The 8,670-nt window shown below is 29.4% G+C and overlaps 1 non-coding gene across 1 annotated transcript; it reads left to right on the top strand.

Annotated features, from left to right (window-relative positions):
• The first annotated feature begins 1,318 nt into the window (after window positions 1-1,318).
• On the top strand, window positions 1,319-1,424 carry LOC111898871 (U6 spliceosomal RNA). Its single transcript, XR_002852733.1, has one exon. It is a non-coding gene; the product is annotated as a U6 spliceosomal RNA (small nuclear RNA).
• The last annotated feature ends 7,246 nt before the right edge of the window (window positions 1,425-8,670 follow it).

An 8,670-nucleotide genomic window follows, 5' to 3' on the forward strand; every position in this document is an offset into this window, starting at 1 on the left:
TTCGGTGTCTTTGGGTTTTTGTCACATCATTTTTGCTAATGTTAAACTTTCGGTCCCTTACTATATGTATTCTATAAATTTCGTCCTTCTTTAAGTTTGATGTCGTTGGGTTTTTGCCACATCATTTTTGCTAATGTTACACTTTGGGTCCCTTACTACATGTGTTCTATAAATTTTGTCTTTCTTTCAGTTTTGACTCTTCCTTTCTGCTCTAAGTCTCGTTTTGTATAATGAATAAATCAATAGAAATATGTCTTTTATTTTGTTTTATTTAAACATTATTATTATTGATTAAACTCATTTAGAAACGTTATGATATTTACAAATTTCAATAAAATTTGGCTATACTTATTCGAATATATTTATTATGAAATAAATTTAGATCATTTTTATAACATTAATGCCATTTTTTATTTACATTTACAATAACTCTGAAAATATTATTAAAAATGTAAAGTACAAAGATGTTTAAAGCAATCTGTAACAAGAACATCACAAATGGAAAAGAAAAATATTTTAAAAGTAAAAAAAAATGACAATTTTAATATTTTATTTTAATATATTATTTTATGATAATATTATGATATCTTTGAGCTAGTAATTTAAGATTTTAAATTGAATAATATACAATATAAACACATTTTTTTCTAATAACTTAAAAGACTTTGTTTAGTGTTTACAAGAATAAGAAACACTATTTAGTAATAATTTGCAAAATGTGGATAAACGGCTCTACCCCCAAGCCTTATTGTAGTCTGGCCCAATACCCGATTAAGCCCCACTGGCTCATATTTTGTTCGATTTAAAGGTTAGTTAGGCTTTGTGTTGGAGAAATTAGGCCTGATTTTATGATTGGTTACAACTCGCAGCTCGTATTAATTTCGTTTTAATAATGTAAATATTCATAAAAGGTTTAACATTCACTTTTTTTTATAATACAACACTTTTTATACTATTGAAATCAATAAACACGGCTCAAATAAAAACGCAAAAGAAATTAAAAGGGATAATGACTTAGGAGGATAATAAGGTTTTCATTTTGTCCGTATTAGGTCACTAAGGTTTTTTTAGTGCGTATTAGACCAATATGATTGTTATTACCGTTTAGAAATAGTCATTTGGTCTAATACGCACTAAAAAAACCTTAGTGACCTAATACGTACAAACTGGAAACCTTATTACCCTCCTAAGTCATTATCTCTAATTTTAAAGACATTGAGAATATATGACCATCAAGAGTAAACTACTTCGTTTAGAACTCGCGTCGTCTCATATAACATGCTACTCCTTTATACAGCGAAGCTCTTCATCTATAGTCGTCTCTTTGGGGACATCCGATAAAATTGGAACGATACATAGAAGATTAGCATGGCCTCTGTGCAAGGATGACACGCACAAATCGAGAAATGGTCCAAAAAATTTTTTTAACCCTTCGTCATCTTATCTGGAACCCTAATTCCCTTTTCAAATGCTAATAGAGTTCAATTGCAATTCTTACATTTCAGTAGTTCATCTACTGAAGTCAGACAACATATGGATTCCATGGTCAGATTGATTTTCTTGTTGATGTCTTCAACCATTTGTGGCAAGTAAGGGTGATCTTTCTTTCTATAAAGTCTACTTTAAGTTTTTTATTTTTCCTGTCATTAAGTTTCATGTTTTATAAACTTCCGTTTATGTGTTGTATATAGTTTGTATGTGTTTGTTTATGTGCTAATTTTTTTATTCATTTTGCAACTTTAGTTTCTTAGTTCATGTTGTGGTTTTGCTTTTTATAAAATAATTAATAATAGACATCCTCTGCAAGTCCCCGTTGGTTTTACATTTTCATTCGTTATCAAATGTAGACATTGATGGGAGGTATCAAAGTGAGATTGTTTTTGTACATATGGATGTGTTCATGTAAACATTTAAATGATAAAAAGAAGTTATTGATAAAATGTTGCATATTTATATAATGAAGATCATCAATCATATGAGTTTTTGGACTTAGAAGTTATGGAAGGGTTTTGAGATAAGTTTAAATGGAAACAATTATTTTCAGTCAAAAAAATCAGTCACATTGATTAGTAAGCATGTTTTCTAAATAATTAGGGTTAATGACTTAGGAGGGTAATACGGTTTCCAGTTTGTCCGTATTAGGTCACTAAGGTTTTTTTTGTGCGTATTAGACCATTATGGTTGTTATTACCGTTTAGAAATAGTCCTTTTTACCGGTAAAAATGACTATTTCTAAACGGTAATAAAAACCATATTGGTCTATTACGCACAAAAAAAATCTTACTGATCTAATACGGACAAACTGGAAATCTTATGACCCTCATAAGTCATTATCCCAAATTAAAAAGAAAACTGTAATGATCTAATTAAAAATAAAATTTTAAATTGGAAAAAATCGATTTTTATGATTTTTTAAATTTCGTTTATGTTTTTATTAAAGTTGTGTTTATGGATTTCAATAGTATAAAAAATATTGTATTATAAAACTAGTTTATAATACATGGGAACCACGATTATAAAATTAATTAAATTTTTATAGTAAAAATTTAAAATTATTAATCAATTATTTTAAATAAATTATTATTTAAAAATATTTTTTTATTTATATAAAATTATAATCGTTGATTCAAATAAATACTTGAAATTATATCATATTATAATCTGTATTAATTTAATTTTATTTTTTATTCTGATGTTATTAACTTAATATAATTAAAATGAGGAATTTAAAATTTTAAATTTTAAATAGAGAATCAATAGTTTGATAAGTGATATGACATTAATTAAGAAATCTAATAGGGTGACACATGACAAAAATAATTACTTTTTTATTAATATAGAGAGAAGAGATTTTCATTGTTTTTATCATTCAAGCGTATATCATATTATTGATTTTTTATTTTTAATAAATATAGATCAATAACAATTTCATACATGAAAATATGTTATAAAGTTCAATTATATTAGTTAATACTGTAACATAACTTTCTTCTTCACAATAAATTAATATTAATTTCTAGTTGTAACAAAATAACGAATTTCTAATATTTACACATTTTTAAATAATAAGCAAAAAATGTGATCGCTCAATTGTAAGGGTCGATTTCACGGTCACTAACTTTTTATTTTTCATATATTTTAAGGTTCAAACGATAATTAAAATAACACGAAAGTATGATTAACAATCTTAACATTTGAATAATAAAATAAATTGTTATGCTTAACAATATTATTTTTGTAATTATTAGATACTAAATCATTTTAGATTAATTATTTGGTTGACAAAAGGGTAAATAATGTATCGTATAATGCCATTATAGTCCTACAACCCTTTCGGGTTTGTTTTAAAATGTCTTGAATGTTTTTTTATAGTCTAAAGGTTTAAAGTCCATTTTCATTTGTTATTAAGGTCACTTAACGTACTATTACATGTTTTAATGTTACTATAGACACCATCTCACCTCCTCCATGCTCCCTCTATTTGGGTATGCATGTGTTTGTCACTCGTCTAAGAAAAATCATTACAATGTAAAAGAATTATCCGCTTTTTCCCCTTAATCAACCACCATGACACAAAAATCGAAGAATATATGATCACCACTCTTAATTGAACATCATTCACACCGCTCTTAATCAAACTCCATGTCCTAAATATTATAGAGAGAAAAACAACAAAATGACAACAGAGATCTCTAAAACATATACTCGTAACATCGATAAAGGTTACTACGAGAGAGACAAGAGGTTTTGTAAGGGTGATTGCCTCTCGCTTCCCAACACATTATATGATTCATATCATGTTGAATCAAGACAGGAGGTTTTTTAAGGGTGGTCGCCCCTTGCTCTCTAGCTTCTACGATCTCTTCTTCTCTACAAGCTTTCGACTCCTCACGACCGACATCAGTTTCGCCAAATTTTCTTATTTTAAAACCAATTTTGCCAGAATCATATCGGCTCATCAGTATAAACAAAAACATCAAAGGTAATTAATCAAAAATGAAAATTACATACATACACACACACACCTGCAAGAGACAACTTTGTCTTTCTTTCACCTTGCATGAGAAGATGAGCATGAACCCTTATTATCAGTTTATCTCTTCACATCTAGTCTTTGATGTAACTATACCAGATAACCTATAAGGACTATAAGACATTAAGGAATATTTTCTAAAAAGGAGATAAAACATTTCTTGATAATATATACATTCCTTTTAAGTATACCTTCTAGAAACCACTATGGTATTATAACACATAATGTTTCATTTTAGGCCGAGTTAGGTCTTGAAGGCCCGCTTGTATCAAACCATCTTTGGCAATTCATTAAGCTCTCGAATGTCGTTTTAACTTATAAAATCAAGCTCATCAATCATAGCTTCATTGTAGTGAGAAAATTTCTTCACATTATATATCATAACTATATGATATCATTTTTTTACATTTCCATTAATCAAGTCATGCCTTGTTCAAGTAGGAAACCTAATCATCGAAGTTAGTGGCTTGCTTATACCTTTGTGATATTTAAAAGGGATTTATTTGATATCATTTCGATTTTGTGTACAAGGTGAAATAAAAACATGTATTAGTAGAGCCACTTCATGTATTTCTTGAGGATATATACCACTATTTTCATTTCCTATTCTAATGTTAGAATTCTCAAGGAATTCATCATGACAATTTCTTACTATTCGAGTAGTATATGAAGAGCACTATAATCGATACCTCTTTGAACATTTAAGATATTTGAAGAAGAAAAACTCATGGTTTTCACATTATGATTTCTTCACTTGAGGATTATATATCCTATATTTGGTTATAAAATCTACTACCTTTACACATTAAACTAATATTCTTTCTCATTAACCGAGTCTTTATGATGAACGTTGAAAGAACTTGGGATATAAGTCATTGATTGAGGTAAAATAATGTTTTCCGAAACACTATGTATTATTCCTATAAGGGTTATATTTCTCCCAAACCCGACCATTTACATATTTTATTTTATCTTGATGACTATCATCCAAAAAACCTATATTGTATAGTATGCTAATGAAAACATATATTGTATAGTATGCTAATGAGTTCATTGTATTTTTTACAATTTGTTTACGAAATATTAATCAAAGACGAAGATAGAAAACAAACAAATATTTTTCCTGGAATCCAAGCATAAAAATATATAAAATCTCCATCAATTACAAATTGTAAGAATTGTCAAGAAGATCGTATCACAAAAGTAAAGAAGAATTGCGAAAAGTGTTCTCGTAGAAAAATGTCAACATATTAAATGGGCTAACACTTCCCTTATATATTGATGAATTTATTTAAGCGATTATATTCTAATAAATAAAAATCATTTTTGCCACTTGTTAATAATCTTTCATGCGTTTTGACATTTGTCATTTTATGGTATTTTTGAAATAAATAATATCTAAATGTCAATTTCTGTTTTTTGTTTTAATTCTAAAATTAAAAAGATACATAATTCTTCTATCTATATATGTAACTAGTTGTGAAACTCATGTATTACATGAGTTAATTAAAAAAAATTAAATATAAAGGTCAAAATATTTGAGAACTTTGAATTTATAAGAAAATAAGAAAAATAATGAATTATTATAATGCAAATGTTTTTTACCTTTTAAATTTAAATAAAGAAAAGAAACTAATGAGCTTTAATTTTAGGAATTTTGAAATTAAAATGTAAGTTTATTAATGAAATTGATATCCATTTATTGCAATTATTACACTAAAATATTATATGGAATTTAATAAAATAGAGAAAATCATAAAATGACATGTGGAAAAAAAATTAATTTAAAATAACCATTAAATGACATTTGACAAATTAAATGAGAATGTGACAAGTGGCAAAAAAAAACTTTCATTTATTAGAGAAGATTATATATTAGAGAGGATGTATTAAATATAATAGCCTATTTTGTTGAAAGGTGTTTGACGTGCTTGAAGGTGAAGGCTGAACACCAAGGCCTTACGGTCAGTTATAGTCAATGAAGATTCCATTGTGGAAATGGGATCACATCTCAATGGACTTTGTGACTAAGTTACCAAGGACACCGAAAGGTTATGACGCGATTTGGGTAGTTGTGGATAGATTAACCAAATAGGCGCACTTCCTTCCGATTAAGGAGACGTACCCGTTGGAAAGGCTAGCTAAATTGTATGTTGATGAGATAGTGAAACTGCATGGAGTTCCATTGTCTATTGTTTCGGATCGAGATAGTCGCTTTACGTCGGCATTTTGGGGTAGCTTCCAACGAGAAATGGGTACTTGAGTGAAATTGAGTATGGCATACCATCCGCAAACAGATGAACATAGTAAACGGACAATACAGACATTGGAAGATATGTTATGGTCTTGTGTTATTGATTTTGGAGGGTCGTGGGAAACTCATTTGCCGTTAATTGAGTTTGCCTACAACAATAGCTATCACGCAAGTATAAAAGTCACACCATATGAGGCTCTATATGGTAGGAAGTGTAGAACCCCATTATGTTGGAATGAGGTGGGGGGGGGGGGGGGGGACAATTGGCTGGACCTGATCTTGTTCAACAAACTACCAATAAAATCTAGGCGATTAGGGATAACATTAAGGTTGCTCAAGATCTACAAAAAAGTTATGTAGATAAGCGGAGAAAGCCAATAGTGTTTCAGGTTGGTGATAAAGTTATGTTAAAGTGTTCTTATGGAAAGGTGTTGTGCATTTTGGTAAGCGAGGGAAGTTAAGTCCTCACTACGTTGGACCCTTCATAATTAAGGAAAGGGTTGGAGAGGTGGCCTATCGTTTAGAGTTACCAAGGGAAATTCAGGACATTCATAGCAAGTTCCACGTCTCTAATCTAAAGAAGTGCCTAGCGGATGCCGCCATGGAAGTTTCTCTTCAAGAAATTAAGGTTGATTAGAAGTTGCCATATACGGAAGAACCCGTCCTGATTATAGATCGAAAGGTCAAAAATTTAAGGAATGTGGAGATACCACTGGTGAAAGTTCAGTGGAAGTATCATAAAGGTTCAGATGCAACATGGGAGACCGAGCAAGATATGAAGACTAAATACCTTCATTTATTTGATTAATTCAAATTCCGAGGACGGAATTTTTCTAAGGGGGGAAGTTTGTAATAACACATGTCAAAAATAAAAATATATAATATATATAATCTGATTATATTAATATAAAAAAAGAGGATTAGTTCACAATTAATGGGTTAATTATATACAAATTATGAGGTATTATGTCTAGAAACCGTCATCCATGATTAGACCATAAATTCGAGCAACTGAGGGGATAGTAACTGATGAAACCTTAGGCAATATATAGAGCTCAAAATTTCTGGTGGAAACCCCACCAGAATTGCAAGAAACGACTCAGATTCGAAGGAGAAATCGGGTGTGGAAGTTGTTGAAGATTTTCGGAGATCTTTTTGAAATTAAGGTATGACCACTCGATTTATGCTCAAATTAAGTTGCTTGATTAGGTTTGTTTGATTCTATTATGTGTTTTGGTTCCATATCACGTTTTAGTTCGGGCTAATAGTGATTCAATTGATAAAAATTTGGAATGTTAAGTTCTTGAAAAACAAAAGGAATATGCCTAACCTGGGTGAATTACTAAAAATTGCTTATGGGTATATGTTTGTACAATATGGAGATAATTAGAAGTGATTTTACATATTTATTTGTCATTATATTGGGTTAAATCAAAGCTTCAGTTTTCTGTAAAAATTGTGGAAAAGAACACAGTGAACGGGTTAAGAAGAAAAAACATCGGACTATTTGTTTGGTATAACATTTATTAAAAAATAATAACAAAAAATGCATAAAGAGTGTCAAAAAGAATGTCAAAAGTCCTTGGTCAAAGTCTTGGGTAATGCCACCTGATTTATTCTTCGAAACAACATATACATATGTGGTCCTTTGTTTTTTATGACTTGTCATTACTTTTTACAACTTACAGATGTTACTTTGAAATATACAAATGATGCCAAATATATTTACCCTATGTTTTCCTATTAGTTTAAATACGTTGTAATAATGGAACTGTCATTTTTGGAAGAAATACATTATTCATTGTTATATTAAGTATTTTCCAATATTAACGATTAAAGCGAAAACCTTGTCATTTAATTATATTGATATATAAATGAATATATATATATATATATATATATATATATATATATATATATATATATATATATATATATTCGAAAAGGCTATTATAAACATCGTATTAAACATAGTTAAATAACAATCACTAGGTTGGTCGAACGAAACACGTGGATAAAGGAACCAAAATGAGCGTATAGGATGTTTTCTAGAATTGAAGCCTTAGAAAAATGTTGGTTAAATGTAGGGTGCGTGTAGCGTGACAAACTTTGGATAAGACCTAACACCAACAAGGTGAGTTTCGTGTGAATTTTGTGGTTGCTTGCATGAAACGTTGATTCTAATTTATTTGCAAATTACATGTTACTGTTGTTATTGCTATGAATATTTATGTGAATTTTATGAACTAATTCATGTAAAAGGGTGAGAAGAATGGGTGACACAAATAGGGAACAGGTGTATTAAATACACGGTCTCATCACTAGTCGACGTACAGGGTGTCATTACGTGGCAGAGAGCTTACACTCTGGTTAATTAGCCGTA

This window comes from Lactuca sativa, chromosome 6 (genome assembly GCF_002870075.4).
Source record: "Lactuca sativa cultivar Salinas chromosome 6, Lsat_Salinas_v11, whole genome shotgun sequence".
NCBI lineage: Eukaryota > Viridiplantae > Streptophyta > Magnoliopsida > Asterales > Asteraceae > Lactuca > Lactuca sativa.